The sequence below is a fragment of the Xenopus laevis genome, chromosome 1S (assembly GCF_017654675.1).
Source record: "Xenopus laevis strain J_2021 chromosome 1S, Xenopus_laevis_v10.1, whole genome shotgun sequence".
Classification (NCBI taxonomy): domain Eukaryota; kingdom Metazoa; phylum Chordata; class Amphibia; order Anura; family Pipidae; genus Xenopus; species Xenopus laevis.
The window spans coordinates 119,590,867-119,614,906 of record NC_054372.1 but is presented as its reverse complement, the minus strand read 5'-3'; the positions used below and the strand labels follow the sequence as shown (position 1 = coordinate 119,614,906).

Genomic DNA, 24,040 nt, shown 5'->3' with positions numbered 1-24,040 from the left:
CTGTGCTGCATTGTCATGTTTTACTTAATGTATAGTTTTTCATTTTCCTTCTATTAAAAATGGGTAAAGTTCATTCTGTGCAAATATGTTAAATGATTTGCTTGACAAGGATAGGGTCCCAATCATATAATATTTATATTAAAAAGGGTAATGCTATGTTTTATTAGAGCTTATGGGGATCAGAAATAAATGGTTTTCTGCGAAATGCATGTTACTGTATATTGATGGAACCACAAAAAACTAAACAGTGTAAAGTGAGGGAAAACTTGGAATGTAAAATTGAGGTTTCACTGTCGATAAATAGTTACAGTGCTAGTTAGACAGTATCAAATACTTTGACTCGGATGTTTTTCTGTTGGATTGTTACAGTAGCAACATAAGAATTTGATTCCTGTGCTTATTATTTTCTTGACAGTTTTGAATACATGACAATGTACAAGTCCAAGCCCATCATTTTGACATCTAGTACACACAACGGTTATGGTGTTATATGAATTTTCAGTGTAATCTAAAGTGCCAATAACAGTATAGTTATTGCAATACTTTACTTACTGATGGTAAGGAAATCCTAAAACAGGTTGTTCAAATGCCCAATATGGAATGTGGCACTTACAAGTGTCATCTCCAGATTCATTTAGGTCATGATTTAAGATATCTAGGGTCCTGCAATACTTAAAGCACATGAAGACCCCCCCCCCCAAATCACTAAGTTTGTATTTCCCTACAGATCTTACTTTATTTAAAATGGGCTGAGTAAAGCTGCTGCCTCCTTTAATGCAGCTGGCATTTTCCCCCACACAGCGTTACAAAGATGGGCGCCAAACAACTTCAAGGCATGCCCCTTAAAGAGCTGAACCAGCCCTGTGGTGCGGCGTGTTAGTGCAGTACAATGTGTTTGAGTATGTGCGCAGTGGGTCTGGGAATTGGACGTGTGGAGTGGCCCCGGGGACTGCCAGGAGGGCCCTTCGTTTGCAGCCTCGGTGGGCCCCAAGGCTACAGTCCGACCCTGTTTTTGCTTGAATGAATAGTTGTTTTATTATAATTCAAGTATCATTGGACGTACCCAAATTGGAAAAATTGGTTGTGGTGGCATTACAATTAATGCAGTTAGTATGTGACCATGGGAAATACTGTCTCTCCTTAAGGCATGATTACTTATTCTAGTCATTTATGTTTTTGAGATATTCATTTCTGACATTTAAGTTCACCAAGCGGACAAATAATGTGGAGGGCTGTAGCTAGAAAAATAATGTGGCATTACAGCCTTCCCCTTCTGGTTAGTGATACACCTGTGCTGCTGGGTGACTAGATCCTTTACTAGTGATGCCTAAGTATAACATGGCGAAAAACTAGCAGTTGGTTTTACTAATTCTTAATGAGCAGTTTGCACAAGTATTTGCTGCCATGTGTTGTTTTTTGTTTGTTTTTGACAAAAGCGCAAATATTTTTAGTTTGTTATATGACATATCCTTGTTAGCATTTCTTCTGTCATAACCCTGATGCTTTTTTTTTTTTCAGTGAACCTGTTCTTGCTACATATTTATATATTTACACGCACACTTACACCAGGAGGTAAAACACCTATTTCACCACTCAATACCAAACCCTCCCTCAACACCTGCATGTGAAATTGTGAGAAATCCATGGTTAGTGTCCTGGCATTTGGGGTACTCTGCATCTCTTAATATGCCCATTTTTGTTTTCTGAGACACCATATAATAATGGGGCAGCCATTCAAAGGTAAAAGTGCATTTGGCAAGGTGAATTAGTCCAAGTTTGTGTAAATAATTGTCTGGTAATGATAAACACCAAATATATATGTGTGTATCATTACCAGACAATTACTTTCCCACTTGGAAATTGGTTTAGATAATCTCTTATCAATTAAAATGTTACCGATAGTGAATGTTGAATATACTGCCACTTGTTTCTGAATTATTTTTTTGTCAGGATTAAAGTTTTCCTTGTCTTTTGTGCAGTAAGAAACCCAGTTATGTTTACATTCAGCCGCATCCATCCATGTATGTTTAGTGCAGTTTTAGATGTTAACAATCTCTGAAGTCTTTAATTTTTGTACTACGTTTTTGTCGTTCTGCTCTTATTGAAGGACTTTTCAGGAATGCAATAAAGGAGACTACCTAATTGTTTTTTATGGTGGGCCCACCTATGCTGTCCAGCAGTGCATTTCAAGAATACGCCAAGGAATTCCATTATCATATTTAGGCATAAGATTGATTCTTTTTATAATGATCATGGAGCAGTGACAGAAGTTATGAAATTAATATTTTAAAATGCAAGGTACGTTATTTATTGACAATACACAGGTTTCATATCTGAACTACTAATAACTACATTTTATATATATATATATATACTGTGTGTGTGTGTGTGTGTGTATATATATATATATATATATATATATATATACATTTTATATATATATATATATATATATACATTTTATATATATATATCTTTTGTGCATTGCTCGATTTAGATTTAGACATTTGTGACTATCAACAGGCTGAGCTCTCAGTAACAGTTTAATTCATGTGTGCAAAAACCTGTGACCAAGGCAAAACAACAACAGGGACTAAAATTAGGAGATTATTTATTCATGTTTTTGGAATTTATGGAAAAAAACTATGATTTTTCATTTTGAAAATGTAAAAAATGTCCAGTGTGTTCTTAATAGATAACCTACAGGTGCAAAAAAATCCATGAAGGTATCCTCTTAAGGATAGAGGCACTTTAAGCACTGTGTCTTTAAAGGAGAACTAAACCCTACAAATTAATGTCTACAAATGCTTATTTTATAAACTGAGTTTATTGCACCAGCGTAAAGTTTCAGCTAATCAATAGCAGCAATGATCCAGGACTTCAAACTTGTCACAGGGGGTCACCATCTTGGAAAGTGTCTGCAACACTCACATGCTCAGTGGAGTCTGAGCAGCTGTTGAGAAGCTGAGTTTAGGGGGCATCACAAATTATCAAGCAGTAAATGAGATTGATCTGTAATATAAGATGATGCTACAAGGCTGATTATTAAATTCTGATGCTAGTTGCACTGGTTTCTGTGCTGCCATGTAGTAATTATCTGAATTAAGCCTTCTGATGTGATATTTATATTCTATTCAACATGTATAGCCTTATGCTTTAGTTAAGCTTTAGTTCTCCTTTAAATAGTAGAAAAACACTGCCCCAGATTGCCCAAAATTCTCACCTTTGACTTGCATGGGATTTTCCTTAAAAAGGCTTTTCCATTTGTCGAGTGCAGCATGGTTTACCATAAGAAGTGTAGTGTGTATTAGAGGCTTATTACCATTCTTAAAGCCCAGTGATCCCCCAACCAGTGGCTCGTGAGAACCATGTTGCTCACCAACCCCTTTGATGTTGCTCTCAGTGGCCTCAAGCAGGTGCTTATTTTTTAATTCCTGACCGGTGGGCAAGTTTTGGTTGCATAAAACCATGTTCACTGCTAAACAGAGCCTCTTGTAGGCTGCCATTTACATAGGGTCTACCAGTAGTCAATCACAGCCCATAATTGGCACCCCAGGATCTTTCTGGGTACTTGTGTTGCTCTACAACTTTTATGTGCATTTGAATGTGGCTCATGGGTTAACGAAGGTTGGAGATCCCTGCTATAGCCACTCAAGAACGTGAATCATTGGCCTCTTTTGCCATTTGGGCCAGTGCCAAATTCACCCTCCTTGGACATCACTATGCTTTGGGAACTGTGCTTTTTTATGTTGCTCTCTTGGAATAGGTATTTCCCCCAATTCTACAAGTTTATGTTTGCTAGTCTACTAGACTAGTCTGCTGCAAGTTCTTAGAACATAGCTAAACATTCAGTGCATAGGAATAATGAAAATAGCTGCCACTTGTATTTCTGTGCCTGAAAGAAGAAAAATGGCTGGTGTGTAGAATTGTCATTTTGCTAGATTTAATCAAGATCCTGTCATCAACATCTCCCTGCAGCAGTCTAGCAGTTGAGATATTTGTTTTTGATGCAGTTGTTGCTGGATACTTCTGCATGTGCCTAGAATTCAGAATTCTGCTAAACATCTATTATTACACCCTGCAGTAGACTAAAGGGCCAGGTTCTGCCATCAAGCGTAGAATATGTGTTCTGTGTTTGTCTGTTTCCCTATGGCAAAATTATTCAGAATAACTGTGAATCCAACTACCCAGGTTATACCAGCTTTACCATAAACTGCAGGACAGCATATATCACTGTTTAGTACAGGTACGGGATCTGTTATCCGGAAACCCGTTATTCAGAAAGCTCCGAATTACGGAAAGGCTGTCTCCCATAGACAAAAAAATGTGGATCCAGGGAAGTGCCGTCTCCCTAGAGGACTGAGCACCGGAGAATTGCATTATAGGAAAGCCAGGGATTGCATACAAAATTTAATTTGTCTCCCATAGACTCCATTATAATCAAATAATACAATTTTGTTTTCTCTGTAATAATAAAACATTACCTTGTACTTGATTCAAACTAAGATATAATTAATCCTAATTGGAATCAAATCCAGCCCTTGTGATTTATTTAATATTTACATGATTGTCTAGTAGACTTAAGGCATGAAAATGCAAATTACCAAATGATCCGTTATCCTGAAAACCCCAGGTCCCGAGCATTCTTGATAACCGGTCCCCTACCCTACCTATTTGTACACCCGTCCAAAAAGTCTCTTGCGTCAAAATCGCTGCGCATCAACACTATTGGGACACCCAGCGGCAGCTTCCAAATTTACGCGGGCATCAATTTTAGAGTTTCACTAATTTTCTGCCGTTTCCGGCAAAGCAAAACGGGAAAAATTCGCCCATCAATAATCCTAAACATTAAGAATAATAGATGCGAAATCTGTAATTTTAAATCCCTTTTTCTCTGTATAGAAATATCTGTAGAAACTCTGCAGACTTAATTCTGCCACTAATGAAAATAGTGGCTTCAGTGCGCAAATACCAAGTGCAGAGACCTGCGGCATTTCAAAGACAGAGGAAGGCAGTGTGTAAAGAAATATCCAATTTAATGGCAAATAAGCCAATTTCTAGCTCTATACTAAGTAATAAAGAACTGGAATTGGGGAAAGATATTCTCACTGTAACAAAATAGCGTGTACTGTAAATTATAAAGTAATTCTTTTAGTAATAGACACATTTCAATTTTATAAATGTGAATAATGATGTCTGCCCTTTCCTATAAATTATAAGTATTAAACCTAAGTTTAAGCATTACTGCCAACAATTAAATGGCATCCATTTTATGCTTGGTTCTTTCTGCCTGAAGTAAAGTCAGATTATAAAAAAAACATGCCCAAGGTCATAAGAAGCAATTTCCAGAAAGATGTTCCTTAGGGATATTTTTGCATTCTGTGATTTTTAGTCTCCTTAAACAGATATTATTGGTTAATGTTGTTATCGCTGACCTCTGCATGTTAGAAATCCTGTCTGCAAGGTATTAATCTTGAACAATCATATTTTGAATTTTACAATTTGCAGCTCGTATGACTGAATGTGTTGAGGCATTTTATTAAGCAGACTTTTGCTGCTGGTAATACGGTTTGCCCAACTTCTCCCTTGTTCAAGCTAGGGAATAGCTACCAAACTCAGGTGTTTATTGACAAACAAATTGCCCAGAGGTGAATGCAAGGTGAATTTAAAAAGTCATAAAAGCCAGTAGAATCACATGTTGTCCTGTAGGAAACTGAAGTGCAAATAATTCATATCTACTGTTGGAATGCAAGGGATTAAAGGCATGACATAGAAAATCACATTTATGTCCCGACAGAATATTTGCATAATGTGCTTGCCCTGTCATTGGCTGCATATGTTTAAATTGCAACCAGCCTAGAAGAGAAGCTCTTATATAAGCAATTGAAGAGTTATTTCACCCAAATGAACGGTTTCATGTTGCCATAAGTACTAGATGTGTTAAGACTCCAATAAGGCACACACATAAAATGCCTCTTCTTTTTAAATAATATAAAATGTTACTCCCAGGCAGCAGTATTTTTGAAGTTACAGGGTTTCAGCTCTTATATTCTGTCTACTTTATACCCAGTGTACTACATTAGATTGTAACTGGTGAACCTATGTGGACCAATAAAACGTTCTTGAATTAAAGTGTACTTTACAGTGACTATATGAAATATAGCACCATATAGAAAAGAAACTGCAAAGGATCTCGCTTTTTTTTTCATTGAGTTCCCAATTAATATGTAATGGACATTACAGTAATTCTAGCATATAATGTAAATCAAAAACTTGAAAGTTAAAACTTAAGAGAACGCAGAGAGAAGAACCTCTGTTAGCCTGCAGATGCTGGCTGGGTTGTTAACATGGAGTGCTCATGAAAGCGATAGAAGAGAAGGAATTATTCTACTCCAATAATTCCTTTTTTCAAAAAGTTGCATTCTTGTTTCCCATCAGCTATCGCTAAGAAGCAAAAACATGACCGGTGCATACAACACTTTGGTTTGTAAATCAGAAATGGTTAGCTTGAGTTCTTTGGTATTATAACATGTTTGTTTAGCACTATATGTTTTGGACTCCAGTAGTCATCTGATTGTGTGCAGTGTGAAAGGACAAAAAGTTTTGTGCTAATTCAAAATGCCTTTAATACGGATATATCTAGTGTGATCTATCAAAACAATATCTGAGATAGTGTCACAGTATAGACACAAGTGGCAGATCATTTCACTAATGTGCCCAAATATTACGGCTACGCGATTCCTTGTTTAAATGAGTTAAATGATGTTAATGATTCAAAGAATGTCAGGCTGAATGATCGGCCCCTACACATTTTCACCTCACCAAATCTGGCCCTTGTTGCAAAAAGTTGGGACACCCCTGCTCTACACAGAGAAAAGTGCATCTGCTCATCCATGGAGAGAAGTGGACCGATTTGATCAGCAGCTTCCTGTAGCTGCATTGCCAGGCACAGTTTAGGCCCGAATGTGCTACATGGAACGGAAATCAGTTTGAAAAACATGCAAGCAGGCTTTCTCAGGCCAATCTCTGCTCTGCTTAGTGTAGCCTCACTCAGGCCAAAGCTATGTCTGGCAATTCAGCTACAGAAAGCTGCTGATCAAATCGGTCCACTTCTCTCCATGGATGAGCAGATGCACTTTTCTCTGTGTAGAGCAGGGGTGTCCAAGCTGCTGATCAAAGTGGATCCGCTTCTCTCCGACTCATTAAAAACTGCAGTTGAAGAGAAGTGCCCTTGTCCTAAGATTCGAGGTACATAACTTACATGAAGCAACCCAAATAGTTCTTCAAAGTGATTGTTTTAATCCCCATTGCAATACAGAGTACCACACTAATCAGGAATATGATTGTAGTACTCTTTCCTGGTATTCAGGATGGCTTTAACTTGGCAGACTGTTGTCTTTTTTTTTTAATCGAATTCACCCCATTAAGCATTATAATAGAAAGATAAAACCTATTCATCAAACATTTAGCATGAAAAGCATTCTCACATTTAACAGTAATTTCTGAAATCATATATAAGAGTTTAACTTGTTTTCTGTTTTAATACCTGAATATGCAATATCTGCTGTGCCTTGGGGGGGAAGGAAATATGGAAACCAATCAGTCTTTTTAAATAAACCTTCTCCTTGAGCAGCCTATAATTGGCATGGAATTCATGCCTTGTATGCATTACACCAGAAAGAATAATCATATTTCTTTCAAAATATTTAAACTAAAAGTACAGATATGTCATGCAAAGTACTTTTATGAGTTTCAATTTAAATGCCTCATGGAAAGCGTTGCTTCTGTAAATTGCTAAAGTATTATGCTTTGTGTGTTTTTTTACAAGCAATAAAAAGAGAGAAAAAAAGAGTATAGAATGGATGGAATGTGATATAATTTTTAAATTGTATATTAATTTTTTTATTCCCTATTTAATCTTGGTTTTCCTGTGGCACCAATGTCTCCTTAATGTTACCTGTACATTTTTTACATGAACTAAACTTTCAACAGTGTTATACACAGAATAATGTACCCTTTATTGTTAAAAAAAAAAAAAAAAAAAAAAAAGAATATTATGTCACATAAGAGTTTAGTGGCCACATTATTTCTTATAGTACAGAGGTTTGTGACACAAGTAACATCACTATGCTCATTTTATAGATGATGACAACGTTTATAAAAATATAATACACAAAAGCCATGAATATCTTGTAAATTATATCCTTATAAACGGTGAGCTCTGATGTCATTTCTGTCACATGACTCACTGAAACGTGTGTATTATAATAAATAAAGTACTCCCAGTTGCAAAATATGAGAATATTATAAGTTACCTCGGAGTTCCCTGACCTGTGTAAAAACACTCGGCCTACGGCCTTGTGTTTTTATATGGTCATGAAACTCCTCGGTAACTTATAAATATCCTTATATTTTACAAGAGGGGGTACTTTATTCACTATATATTTTACAAGTTATTCATAGTTCTTCTGTTTGTTATTCAATTTAAGGGTGCTTAAGTATTGCCAATTCAGGAGCATAACTCTGCTTTTCTAGTAGTAGTCCAGTCCAGCCTTCTCTTAAGTACAAGAAATAATATTCTGCAATATATGTAGTGGACAAATTTGATTTAACACCTTTGTTCTGCACCAGACATTATGGCTGGTACTTATGTTGAATCCTGTTTATTATTAGCACATAATACTGACAGGTTGTGATTAAGTCATGCAGTAGAAGTTATGGAGGCCTTTGAAAAACAGAGAAAAGAGCTGGAAGACCCCATCTGGCACACAGGCTGCCAGAGAGAGAGTTCTCACAGAGGAATATCTTATTCAGTGTACAGTATCCATACACAACTCTGGGATCTATTTACTGGAATATTTGGGACCTGGGGGTTTTGCAGATTAGGGATATTTCTATAACTTGGATCATTATATCTGCTAAAAACATTTAAATATGAAATACAATTAAATAGTTTTGTTTTGCCATCAATATAGATTTATGCTAGCTAGTTAGGGTCAAGTACAAATTACTTTTTATTTTTACAGAGAAAATGGAAATCATTTATTAAAAATTGAAATTATTTACCTAAATTTTATTCCATTGGAAATGGACTTTCCATAAATGAGAACTTTCTGGATAACCGGTGTACTAAGTAGTAACTCATACCTGTATAAAGCTAATCCCAGTTTTACAAGACCATTCCATTGCCAATACAATTGTTTCCATGCTCTAAAACATACAGGCAAGTTAATTGGTGTCTGATAAAATTCACCCTACTGTGTGAGTGCAATAGGGATCTTAGATTGTAAATTCCACTGGGGTGTGATGTAAAGTCCCTCTAAAACACTACAGAAATCTGTAAATTCTGTATAAAAAAAACGATAGTAGTGTGTAATGAATATTGCAAATAGGTGCATATAAATTGGTTCTAAAAACACCTAAGGAAAGGGATTTTTTCTTCTACTATGGGGTATAATAGTAAAGAATAAAAAGCTAGCAGAAATTAAGCTGCCTCTTAAGCAAGCATACCATCCTTCAATTGTTCAAAGAAAAATCAATGCTTTGGCTAAAGCTTCAGCCGTTATCAGACACATTAAATGATGGAACACATCCGATCTCTAAATAATGATAGAGCTAGAGACAATAAAAGTATTTTACAAAGGCAGTAAAAAAGATTAAAAGATTTACAGAGGCTGTGAAATATACACCAAACATTCAAACAATAAAGAATCTGTTAGATCAAAAGTAATGTTCACATTAAAGGTAGAGACAGATGGAGAGCATTCGTATTTTTTTGAAATAGCAAAGGAATGATAAATGAAAAACGTATTGCTTCTTAGCTTCTTGCTGTTTTACAAATCTTTGTTCAGAGAAATATATTTATATCACATGAAAAGGGAATCCAAACACTTGATAATAAATAATAAAAAAAATATATTATTTTTTTAAACAATTCAAGCATACTGTAATTCCGATATCTATGTTTGTGTTTTGCATTTACTAATTCATCATGTAACAGTCAAGCAGTGTGGTATGGGTGGGACCTGTTTATTGAGATAACAAGCAAGCAGCCAAATGAAATGTGTGATCCTAAAAGGTGATTAATATTTTCTCCACCTTGTTTTCTTTGGTGAGGGATCATTCTGCAGAAGTTGGAAAAGTATAATTCTTAAAGGAACATTATTCTCCCTTGTTCTACATGAGTCCCTGAACCCTGTATCTACCTTGCAATGAGATTGGAGTTTGCCATGTTTAGCTCAAGCAACACTAAATGCAGAATTGCCAATTGCTTTTACTTTTATTGTTTCCAAGATATTAGACATTTTCGTTAAAACTGCTAAAATAATGACTTTTGTAACAGTGCCACCTGCTGGTCATTTTGGCCTACTTTCCACAGAAAAAACTTTTACTCTGATAAAAGAAAGGTGTAATATTGCTCCGCTTAGTAAATTAAGTTAGACAAGTGTTCTAATGTTTCTAGTATTAAGCAGAGCTATTTCAATCTGAGCACATTAACCTTAAATTTACATTAATTTGTTAACAACCCCATAATGGTTACATTCCACATCAGGTTCTTTCTTTTTAAGTGTGTCGGGCTCTCTGTGTGTTGTTAGCAATTGCCAGTTTGCTGTTTGTTGCACAGAGAATGAGAATTTCTCACATGCATAAAATGCTCCCAACCTGGAGCATGTACAGTGAAAACTGAGTGGGTTTCTGCCACAGATTAAACACCTTTATGCCTGTCTAGCAGAATGCTTGTTCTTGTTAGCCCAGCTTTCAATTAACATTAAATCTCTTTTCCATTTTCTTTTTAGCCTAAGTAAATGTCTAAAGTAAAGCAATATCCTTGTAAACATTTATATTACTTTTTCATTAGTCATCTGTAAAGATTACATTACAAGGATAAAAAAATAACCTCGGTGTAACAAGGGCTAGTTCTTTTGCATAGGTTTCAACCTGCCTTTATATGGTCGCTGAATGCTTGTTGACTGGTAATAATCTATAACCTGGGTGCTTTAAAATTCTATATATTAAAGGAAAACTATACCCCCCAAACAATGTAGGTCTCTATTAAAAGATACTGAGTAAAACAGCTCATATGTAAAACCCTGCTTCATGTAAATAAACCATTATCATAATAATATACTTTTTTAGTAGTATGTGTCATTGGGTAATCATAAATAGAAAATTGCCATTTTAAAAAACAAGGGCCGCCCCCTGAGATCGTACGATTCACTGCACACACAATCAAACCACATGTATGGTCACATGAGCCAATTAACAGACAGAGTTCTGCCTTTTGCTTCCTCACTTCTTCCTGTTACAGTTAGTGTTGTAGTATTTCTGGTCAGGTGATCTCTGAGGCAGCACAGATGGAGTCACGAAATGGTGGTTCAAGTCAAGAGATGTAAAAGGGCAATATTTATGTAAATATATATTCCAGTTTGGTTAGACTCTTTAATATATCATTCAATTTGATATAAACTATCTGTATCTGTAATATTCATTTTGGGGGTATAGTTTTCCTTTAAATGGAGAGGTATTCTAATGAAGAAAACTATTGAAAATGTATTGCCATTCCTCAGCGATCTCTCTATTTAAAGTGAGATATTAAAGAATGAGATGTTAAGGAAATATACATGCTTTTGTAGTCTTTGATTTTATGTGATCAATACCTAGAACTAAAGCAAGAAAAGAAATCAATAAAACATTGCTTGAAAGGAAAAAGGAAGAAGAAAGGATAAAAATAACATAGATGAAACAAATGTTAGGAATTCTTGTTTGGTCCAGAGCTTTTTCTAAGCTTATGGGGTTTCCACCTTCTGTCGACTTTCCGTCATTCGTCAATTCTTATGCATCTGATCAGTTATTTTAGAATCAAACATGTAACTTTGCCATTGGTTGTACAAGACAACGGTACAGTACTTGCCGGGGAGTGTAACTTCCATTGTTGTAGCAGGTGGGGCTCGAGTGGAGATTTTCCAGTAATTTTTAGAGGTTGCAGGGTGCTTTCCCTGAGATTGGAATCCAATATTTTCCTGATTCAGTTGTTCAGTCTATCAGGATATGCAATAACAACAAAAATAATGTATCAATAAGTACTCAGGCCTTTTTAAAGTGTTTCCTTAGGCCTCAAAAAAAGTTGACAAGCTGAACAGACCCTACCAACCAGATAGCTGGTGAAATTCTACAGCTGGAGACCAGTTGCAAATCTACTCAGAGTATCCGTCTTTACATAATTCTTAAAGTAAGTCTAAAATTATTTTCCTTCATTATCAAATAATGGAAAAATAATTTACAACAATCCTGATAAATGCCTTCAGTGATGTTTGAAAAATATGCTCTCTTGAGAGGATATATAAATATAATACAAATATAAGACACGAGCCATGATTATCCTGTAAATGATGCTGAGTGATGTCATCAATTATATTCCGTATTTAGCAGTATATTTTCTGTCACATGAATCACCAAAACTTGTATATTATAAAAAAAAAATGTACCCACTGTTGTAAAATACTAGGATAAGCCACCTCTGAGTTCTGTGACCTGTATGAAAGTGTTCTACCTTCAGCCTTGTGCCTTTATATGGTCATGGAACTTCTTGGTGACTTATAATATCCTAATATTTTACAATAGGAGGTACATTAATTACTGTAGAGGTAACAGATAAGAAATATCTTATCCTGAAACCTGATAGCCAGAAAGCTCTGAATTATCGGAAGGCCATCCCCACAGATCCCGTTTTTTTTTTTTTTAGTTTTTTAACATCATAACCTTTATTAATGTCACGTCTTAAAGTACATATATTGCAATAACAAAAATGGCCTTGGTAAGTAAATCACAATATATTTCAGATTATACAAACTAACAAAAATAAAAGAGATCGAATCAAACCATTTACGGGATTGTTCTTCTTGTGCCATTACCTAGTGGCATTGTGGGGGCTATTCTTTGCTGCCGCATGTAAGGGGGCACAATGTGCACCTTATAACCTTAGGAGGAGGGCCATGATCCCCACACTTTTCCAAACTTTTCTGGGTCTGATCAATTGGTATACAGATTTAGCATTCAAGCTATATACAGTTTTTAATTTGTTCTAGAGACAGATGTTGAGATGGGGGGGTCACCACAAAACCATTTCTAAGCAAAAAAAAATTTCTCTGTAATAATGAAACAGTAGCTTGTACTTAGTGATAACTTAGCTACATGAATCCATATTGTTGCCAAAACAATCCTATTTGGTTTATTTTATGTTTAAAGGTTTTATGGTAACTTTAAGGTATGGCGATCCAAATTAAAGGTACAGTAACACCAAAAAATATGTGTTTTATAAGTGACAATATAATGTAGTGTTTCCCTGTACTGGTACAACTGGTGTGTTTGCTTCAGAAACTCTACTATAGTTTATGTAAACAAGCTGCTCTGGAGCCATTGGGGCAACCATTCAACTCTGAAAAAGGGGAAACAGCACAGGATACACAGCAGATAACAGATACGCTCTGTATTATACAATGAGATTCTTCAGAACTTATCTGTTATGATCTGTGTATCCTGTGTTGAATGACTGCCCCCATGGCTACACAGCAGCTTGTTTGTATAAACTATGATACAGTTTCTGAAGCAAAGACACACATTTTACCAGTGCAGCACAACAGTACATTATATTGTAATGCCTTTTAAACACTTTAATTTTTTTGGAGTTACTGTTTTTTAAGGAAAGACCTCTCATCCAGAAATACCTAGGTACCAAGTATTTTGCATAATACATCCCATGCCTAGTGTATTTATAAAATATAGACTTATTAATTTTCCATTAAAGCTCAAATAATTACCTGCTTATAAGAAGATTTGTAACCCAGAGGAATAGGCTTTGGGGAGATGTTTATTGCTGGTGAGCCCAAGGTCAGAAACATGATTGAAGAACATCGGACAGTGAGCTCATGGGCCCACTTGTAATACATTATTAGCTCAATTTTTGAAGGGGGGTGAAAATAATTTGCATTGTGATACATTCCCTAACGGACTGAAATGCACAATAGTCTGTCTACTTTCTCCTTTGCTTCATGTGTTTTTCAGAATAATAAATATTGCTTATATTGGATTTTTGGTGCTCTCTGGATCTCTGTTGCTGACAGCAGGTAGACAAGAAAAACAGATGTTTGACTGTCATGTATGTCTAATTCCTGCCACTACCTTGAGCACTAGTATATATAGCACAATGACATTCCAATCCATTGTGACATTTAATCCATGTTTATGTAGGTCTTCTGGAGAAGTAAGTGCTGGCAGAGCTAGTTTCTTCCCCCTGAGAAATCAATGTAGCTGCTGGGAATCACCTAAAGGCTTGCAGCAGTTTTTGATATGTATTCTGCCATCACTTAGGTAAAATGGGAGTCAGGACAGGGCTACATATTTAATTGGTCTGTAGCAGTGCTGTAAAGCGATTGACAGCCCTCAGGCCGTCCGGATAGTGAGCAGTTTCACTGACATTATTTGTGACCATTGGGACTTGGCTGAAGATTCTAAAATAATGGAAAATCAGTTGCACTTTGATGTATTTGAATACACATTTATTTCGAAAACGTCACTTTTGGAAAATAAATTTCTTTTAAAAAAAAAACACTGAGGTTTTTTTATTTTATAGAGAATGGAGTTTTAGGTTAACAATACATTACTGAGAAATACTTGCCAGTCTTAAAATGTAAACACGCTATAAATAGGGATTATGTTCTTCTGATTTTCCATCAAATATACAGTTTGCTATGAGGTCTGAGGTTATTGCATTTACAGAATATCACTGCATATTTGACTTATAACATGGATGCAAACCTAGCAGTTTTCATACAAAACAGTGTAAGCTGCACCACCTGTTTAATACAAATAATTCTCTAACTTTATGTAATGATTTCACAACCACAGATGCTGTGTTATGGTAATACAATGGCCCATAGTAACCAATCAGCAGTTAGCTGTGGTTGACATTCTGTAGTTCGTAATGACAAAAGGGACACTTGGACTAAGCTGGGCAATTTAAATGCAGTGTTTTGGCAGCCCTAAAAACATAGCACCATAGCTCTCAACACCCCCCCTGATAAGTTATGGCCACAGTGCGTTCTTACCAGTATATAGCCATCAGCCAATCAGATTCTCCAACATAACTGAAATTAAAATGTGGTCATTTGTTGATAAATTTGATATTTTCTTCACACATAGACCAGTTTAGGGGTGAAATTATGACATCATTTCCAGACCAGCAAATAGTATGTATGTCCATGTGTATAACCAGTAGGGTTGCCAACTGGCCTGTATTTTACCGGCCTGGCCAGTAAAAATAATGGTTGATCCCAATGTTATTAATAGGGAAAAAAGATAAATATATTGGAAAGCCGGTATTTTTTTCCAGAAAAGGTGGCAACCCTAATAACCAGTGGTATAACTGTAGGGGGAGTTTATTTCTCCTACATTGAGTAAAGCAGTTTCATCCTAAAGTGCTGTCTCTTTCTGAAAACACCTGACCAAGCAAAATTACCAAAATGGCTGCCTACACACCAATATTACAACAGCAAAAAAAATGTTGAGTTAGGAATTACACTTTACATGGTAGAATGAATTATTTGCAGTGTAAACAGTGCAATTTAGAAATAAAAACTACACCATAAAAATCATGACAGAATCACTGCATCAGGTTCATCAGGTCTTCTGCAGGCAACTAATGTCCTTAAAGAGGTTGTTCACCTTTAAGTTAATTTTAGTATGTTAAAGAGTGGCCAGTTCTAAGCAACTTTTCAATTGGTCTTCATTCTCAAGTACAGTGACGTTTCCTCGCAAGGCAACTTCGAAAAGCTAAGGGTTAGTTCACACAAGGAGATTGGGGAGATTCGTCTTCTGAGCGGCTATCTACCCAAACTGCCTCAGCGTGTTTTCACATAGGCTATAATGAAGTCACCTGCGCTAAAGCACACACGGCGATACGTTTTCTATAGTCGGCCGAAGTTGCCTAACCGAATCTCCTTGTGTGGCCTTACCCTAAAGTGATTCAGATATTGCTGTAGTGGCGATTTACATTGTTGCCAATGGGAAGGAAACTAGAAATGTTTTGTCACCCAGATTTATCACTGGCATCTTTCGTTTCACTAATCTATCTTTCAAGATATTTTAGCAATTCCTGTCCTTAGTGACTCCAAAACACATTTTCAGTCATACCCCTACATTGATTTTATCAAATAACTATGGGACCTACCATTGTGGAGAGCTCAATACCTCCAAGTAAATCACCGTTATTGTGGTTTCAGGTTCTCTACTGGAGAACCCACAACTGCCACAAGGCAATATCCATATCCATATGCAAAAGAGAATTACCAACATAGTTGGTAACTATGTTACCAACAGCATACTATGTGAGTTGTAGTGGTGCAAAACAGATTTATTCAGCCCAAACACACACAAAATAAGGCAAACTTTGGGCCTACAAGTTCCTTTATCAAGCCTAATGTTACAATGTCCAAAACAACCTTTAAAGTGACTGGAAGAGGTATGGACTCAAGCACCCCCCCTTTCTTACAGTGATATCACCTAAGCAATGGAACCTATGCAAGACTGACCTTGTGGGTTGATAAGAATGATTATGATATAAATCAGGGTAAATACAATAGATTTAATAACACATGCTGTAGAAGCAAGGGGAAGCCTTGCATCAGGCTTACCATTATGCTGTTAATCACCTAAAATTTACATTAGGAATCTAAAATTTTATTGTATACCATTAGCCTAAGGCAGAAAAAGAATAAGCAAAAAAGTAGATTGTAAACTATTATTACTTCCTGTCATGATTTTTTTGTATGCCACAAGTTGTGCAATATGGTTGTGCACATGACTGATTGTGTTTAACAATAAATGTGATAGAAGACAATAAAAAAGGTTTATTGTATATTTAAAGAGAAACTATCCATTCTGCTCCCATAGCAACACTCCTTCAGCTTTGTTGCAGGTCACTTTGAGGAGGTCTGTGATGTTATATACGAACTGTAGACAGGGTCATAATGGGACCTTTGCAGTTGAAGGTCACTCTTGAAGTTGCTAGCCTGCTTATAGCATTTAACTCAAGGTCTCTTGCTCATTTATAGAAACTGTGCCTGCTCCCACTCGTTAGTGATGTTACACAACAATATTAAAAAAAATGTGTTGAAAAAATAGTATGAACCCTAACTAAACATAATAACCTATTAGTAAATATGGCTGAAATATGAGAATGCTTTACCCCAAACTTAATATAAATGTGTTTTTATCCAGAGACGGGCATTAAATCCACCTCAAAAAAATCTATTATTTGTTGTGTGACAGTGTGCTATATATATTTGTTTGTAATTGTATAAACACATTGAACAAGTAGATTGAATGTGGCGCAGTAATATTTACATGACTCTGAGAACAATAGTGGCAAAATGTGATACATTTTATCAACAGGAAAATATTTCTATATATAAAAATAGCAAGTCCACTTTTGGAGAACCACTATATCACTGTATCATAGTACAGGTATGGGACCGGTTATCCAGGGCCTGGGGTTTTCTGGATAACAAATTTGTTTAATTTGGATCTTCATACCTTTAAAGGAGAATGCAACCCTAAAGTTAAAAAAACCCTACCCTACATAGACCCTCCTCCCCCCAGCCTAAGTGTTACCCCGGACAAATGCCCCTAATGTTTTACTTACCCCTCAGTGCAGATACAGGCATTGGCGTTCACGGGCGCCATCTTCAGCCGCTTTGGTAATCTTCCTAATGAGACTGGCGCTTCAGTTTTCGGGAGTTTCGGCACATCCGCAGATGTCGCGAAGCAGAAAATTGCTCCAACTGCACATGCCGGTCTTATTCCGAAGATTTCCAAAAAGAAGAAGATGTCGCCCGTGAACTCTCTATGGGAGACGACCTTTACGTAATTAGGAGATTTCTGGATAAGAAGTTTCCGGATAACGGATCCCATACCTGTACAGTGCATTAAAATGCAGTCTAACGAAATGTAATATTTTGTCAGCCATACTCCTGCTGATTAATTGTGGTACATGTATAGCATCTATATTATCAGGTAATCTGTTGTCCAGAAAGCATGCTATATGAACTGACCTGATGGGTAGAAACAATTTTCAAACCTGCCTTATTCCTGACGTAGTACATGGATATTGGTCAGAACTGAAAGGCCATTACACATTTACCAATAATTGTACAAATTCTACAATATTATTTGTACACATATGGACCATCTATGTGTTCCTGGTTGCTAGTACTGAACTACTGATTGTGGGTAAAAGCAATAAATAGTGAGATCATAGTTTTCTGTTCTTAGCTCTGCTTATAAGCAATGTCAGGATAGAATAAAACTAAACATATATAAGTGCTTCCCAATTTGTACACACCATGACTTTATTTCTCCTAAAGAGGAAAAGCAATATTGAGCCAAACCAGCAATATGTGTGTTAAAATATCCTCTCTGAACTTTTGATTCTCTAATTTGCAGATTCCCTTGCCAGCCATCATGCTGAATGCAGACGTGAATCATTTTAGGGATGTCTTTCAATGGTCGTAATTCAGCTATGCAGGAGAAGGAGGTCATTCAGTTGATTCAGTCTCTCAGGCTCCTTTCACTGGCTACAATTTCAGACAAATAAATGGCTGATTGCTCGGACAATTTTAAAAACGTAAGTAAACTGAAGACATGTATTTTTAATCTGTACTCAAGTTTACTACATTACATTACATTTACTACATTGCTTGTGTTACATTATATATTTATATTAGGTATATCTTTATGCTTAGTATCTTTTGCTAAAGTCATTTGAGAATATGTGTTATAGGGCCATTTATAGGGCATGTGAAAGCAGGGGACCGAGCACTTTTAAGCCCAAAATGCTCTGGTTAGCATTCTCCGGCTGAAAAGGACTTACCGTATACCTTTCTTTCTGCGTGTTTCCCACTGAAGTCAGTGAAAGTCAGTGGAGGCATCACAATGCTCTTTATCTGTGCATTTGCAATTAAGGACACCATGGAACAAAATATTTTGCATTCAGCTTGCATCTGCTGTGTTTTCTATTCATTGCTTTAGATTCTTTTTGTATATGCAACTACAGACTACATTATGAGAGCAATGATCTCCTGTACCAAACTGGAACCTTAGAGGCCGATTTTCAAAAACTTGACTTTTTCTTACTCTGTTATAAAAAAAAAATCAACTAAACTCCCAAACCTGAATCCCCTTAATTTACGAATAATTATTCTTCAAAATACATGGTTCGACAAATTACAGTCGTGCAACGTTTTGATTTGACGCTGGAATTGTACGACTTTTTCGGGTTGTCACCGTGACAAGTAAAATTTATCGTATTATAAAATGAAAACCAGTGCAAACAGCCTGAAACTATTGAGAATCCTGAAGTTAAAAAACATGTTCCAATTGTTAAAGGAACCATCTTCCAATCATGATTTTGACAGGTTTTACCTGGAGTATTTTCGGATTCTCATTTTCAGCAGTTTTAGAGCATAATAAAAATTCTAGTTTTTTTTTTTCCTCTAAAGATTCGAGTTTTTGCCCTTTAAAAACTCAACCAGAAAAATCTGAGGTTTATTAATTAGGCCCTATAATGTGCATTTTCAGATTTGAGAAAAGTCAAAACTTTGCATATTCTCTTATTCAGACAAATTCAAATCCTGCAAAAGTCCTGCTGGAATTAGGATGAATCTTAGATCAGTCCATACCTCATCATCATCATCATTTATTTTTATACCTAATAGATATAAGAAACAGGATCCTAATTTTGTAAAATATTTAATTAACATCCACTACAGTGTTAATTCTGTGACCATTCTCTATAAATGCATTAACCCAGTGTCTGGCACATGGTTGGATTTGGCTCACTTGATAATGCTTGTCAGATGATAGCAGCCTAAGGGTACAATTTCTGCCATGTCTATAAATTTCTGACATGGTTATACAGACAGAGCAAAATTTAGCATAATTTCTGTCAGTTTATTGCAATGGAATATCTAAAGTTGGTAAAGGTACTTTGTATGCAGTGGCAGAATACATCACTGCTGTTTTTTTCAAGGCTTTGCTCTAAACAATGCACCATTGCTTTAAATTACATTATGCTTGCAGTATCCTATAGTATAGCTATATTATTTTCAATTGGTATGGTTGTGCTTTGAATTATAAGGGTACGGTCACACTGGGAGATTCGGGGAGATTGTCACCCAGCGACTAATTGCCTTTTCTTTGGGGTGACTAATCTCCCCAAACTGCTTCCCCCTGTCTTCCACCTGCTAGAATGAAAAATCGCCTGCGGCATGGCACTCGCAGCGATTCCTTTTCCGAAGATGCCTGAAGTTTCCTTGTTAGGCAACTTCGGAAAACAAAGTCCCAGTGTGACCTTACCCTAACAGGGGCACAAAAGAAAGCTATATTCTTTTTGGCTGCCATCAGGGAGTTTAATTAGCGAAAGCTTTATCTTAAAGGGGTTGTTTACCTTCCAAACACTGATGTCAGTTCAGTTGTTTTCAGATCGTTCACTATAAATAACAACTTTTTTCAATTGCTTTCCATCTCTTATTTTTTATTGTTTTCTCAAAATTTAAGTTTAAAATTTAATGTTCCTGTCTCTAGTGTTTCATTCTGGCAGCTCAGTGATCCAGAAGCATCTGAACTGTTACAATTTGCTACATTTAGTTTATACATTTAGCTGATACATTTAGTTGATACATTTCTCAGCAGTATCTTTGAAATATTAGCAACTGTTGTATCAATTCTAACAGCTGCCTTTAATGAAACTCAAGGTTTCTGCTTAGTAGGGACCAAGATAATAAACGTATCAACTAAGTGGCAGATTTATTATGGGTCAAATTGAAAATTTGAATTTTAAAAAAAATTTTATGGTCAAAACTGTCAAATTCGACTAGGGAGAAATCCAAATTCAATTAGATTTTTTTTTAAAATTTGTATTTGATTTTCGAGATTTATCATACTCTGGCCCTTTAAGAATTAAACTATTCGCCACCTAGAACCTGACGACTTGGTTTAAATCAATGGGAGATATCCAGGGATCAATTTGGAGATGTTTGCAGCCTTCCTGATCAAGTTTTATCTGGAGGAAAAAACTCGAATCAAGTTTGATTTAAATTCGATTCAAGTTCTCGGGTCGTTTCAATTCATCCGAGTTGAAACAAATTATATTTTATTAATAAATTTGGATTGGTTATGGGATTTTTTAAAAAACTCACATGAATTCGAAATTCGACCCTTGATAAATGTGCCTCTAAATGTGTCCATTTAGAACAGTAAAAGAGTCAATGACCCCCCCCCCTCAGATCCTGCTTTAGAAAGTAAAAAATGAAACTTTACACTTCAGTATTAGAAAAACGGTCACACATAGAAAATACAAAGTAATTGGCACAAGTTTCTATTCCTGGTGATCTATCTGAAACCAGCTTAACTGAAAAAAGTTTTTGCAGGTGAACAACCCCTTTAAGCATTACATTTGTTGCTTTAGAGAGCTTGTATTACCAAGACTTTGTTACCAGCAGACTGAGACAGCCTGTATTGAGAATGTTGAGACTCTTGAAAAAAACAAAAATGGAAAGTTTACTCTAGCTATTTGGCCTTTTTCAGCAGGATTCGGATTCAACCAAATCCTTCTACCCGGCCGAATATGCATGTATATTGGAAAGTTGCTTAGAATTATGCTTTCTTTTATCAGACAAATTTTTATTTTGGGGTTGACTTGCCCTTTAAAAAAAAGAACATGTTCTAACAGTGATTCTGTTAGCTTGTGGCCCATCTATCCATATCAAAGGAACATGGTTCTGCCGAAACAGCCAACTTTTCTGTACCTACTTACTCTAGACATCCTTGGACTGCTTTCAGAAAAATAGATAAATGTTCTGAGCATTCATTAAGCGTTTCCATTCATTATTTCCTTTCTAATTAATACACAATGAAAGGAAAATACTTTTTATTATCAGTTTATTGGTATAATTATATATTTGGAGATTATACCAGACATTGTTCTTAGGCTCCAAGTAGAACTAATGTATTGCAAAGCAGTAGAGAAAACAAGACTCAAGGTCGCCAGATAAGTGGCTATTTGGTCACCAACGTGCCAGTACAGATTAGGAAGAACTTATAGTTTGACCTTCATGCCAATGATTGTATTATAAAGGGGACATTGAGACCCACTATGGGAGAACTGCATCAACCATCAATGCAGGATTTTCTAAGTTACCGACAGATATCTGGTTCCTTCTGGACCAGATATCAATTAGGCAGTCCATCAGGTGAACCCCATACATGAGCTCTAGGTGGTTTTTTTGTTTGTTTTTTGGTGGTGGGAGGGTGGGGTTTGTACTGGGCTCAGTAGCTATGTGACTGGTATTGAGTCATGTAGTTTCAGACTACATCCATGATGCACTTTCTAGTTTAGGCTTCTTATGCATGCACACTCTGCTAGTGTATGTGGCTCCTAGATATCTGTCCTTATGTAGTAACAATGTTTGTCAAATTCAGTTAATGCAGTATGCAAGACAAATAGGAAAATGAAAACGGATAAAGGTGGATGCTGGCAACTCTTACGGCTAGCTAGGGTGGAAGGAGTCTGACACTCTCCGACAGTCTACTTATCAGTCTACAGTCAACTGAGACAGGAAAACAAATTGATTCTATTCTCTTTTCTTTCGCTTTTTGTTTTCTTGTAACTTTAATGCAAATATAATAAATTCACAGTAAGCACTCTTCATGCATTGCATTTCAGCCATTCCTTCTTAACTCCTTAAAATATCTTTTTTTTGGAAATATTAAATGTAAAATAAACGCTGCTTGTAAACAAGATAGATTTCCTTCTTCATATTTCCATGTAATACTGGGGACAAAACATTTAAATAGGTTCATTGAACAGAAAACCTAATGTAAATGGTTTGAGGCTAATTTTAGTATGACTGCTACAGGTAATGCCTGTCACATTAACACACTTCCACCCCAATAATTCTGTAAGCATTTGCCTTGAAAGCGTTTACCACTTAGCATTATGTTTTGTCCTTTTACTTAGTAAAAACCACTGCTTGATACTCCGTGGCACTTCATTTTTAACTGGGATCTGTTAGTTTGAATTGACCATCATGTTTAAGATAATTGTCTATGTATAAGAAGATGGAAGGGCAGAGGTCATAAGACGTGTAACAGAAAAAGATGTCTGGTGAAAAAAGGTGAATTTGCCCAGTTATTATCAGTGTCAAAAATTATTTAATTTATTTGTTCCCTAGAACCTGAATTCTCTTATTACTACCATAAGTGGTCCATGATATCCATGGTACAAAGAGACAGGTTGGGATCTTCCACCCAGTATACTACTGAACTAAATGTACTGAAAATCATATGAAATTATTTAATTGCACCTTAATATGTTAGTGACCACCAAATAATTAACCACGCCTTATTTGTGATAGTACAGCAAATTAACCTTCCTCCTTCCACCATCCGATTACTATGTATAGTAAAAAGGGCAGTGAAAATGTGTGTTCACTTCACTGATACAGTCTAGAAAAAAAAATACAAAAGTGTTTTTTTTTTTTGTTTTTTTTTGTTCCTTCAAATGGCAGTAGGCACCAAGGGGACTTAGCTCCTTTTAAAGGAGCAGTTCAGTGTGAAAATAAAAACGGTATAAATAGATAGGCTGTGCAAAATAAAACCTGTTACTAATATAGTTAGTTAGGCAAAAATGTAATGTATAAAGGCTGGAGTGACTGGATGTGTAACAAACATAATAGCCAGAACACTACTGCTTTTCAGCTCTCTAACTCTGAGCTAGTCAGTGACTTGAAAGGGGCCCACATGGTACATTTCTGTTCAGTAAGTTTGCAATTGATCCTCAGCATTCAGCTCAGATTCAAAAGCAACAGATATGACCCATGTGGCCTCCCCTCAAGTCTCTGGTAGCCAGGGTAACCAGTGTAAAACCAAGAGAGCTGAAAAGCAGGAAGTAGTGTTCTGGCTATTATGTTAGACATCCAGTCACTCC

At 36.1% G+C, this 24,040-nt stretch overlaps 1 protein-coding gene across 4 annotated transcripts in view; it reads left to right on the top strand.

Annotated features, from left to right (window-relative positions):
• Window positions 1–24,040, top strand: part of apba1.S (amyloid beta (A4) precursor protein-binding, family A, member 1 S homeolog) — an 89,609-nt gene that overhangs the window by 3,745 nt on the left and 61,824 nt on the right. For all 4 annotated transcript variants that reach the window (XM_041580147.1, XM_018243840.2, XM_018243839.2 and 1 more), the window contains exon 2: window positions 18,499–18,679. The gene's annotated coding sequence lies outside the window, so the exon portion shown is untranslated. The remainder of the gene's footprint in view (window positions 1–18,498; window positions 18,680–24,040) is intronic.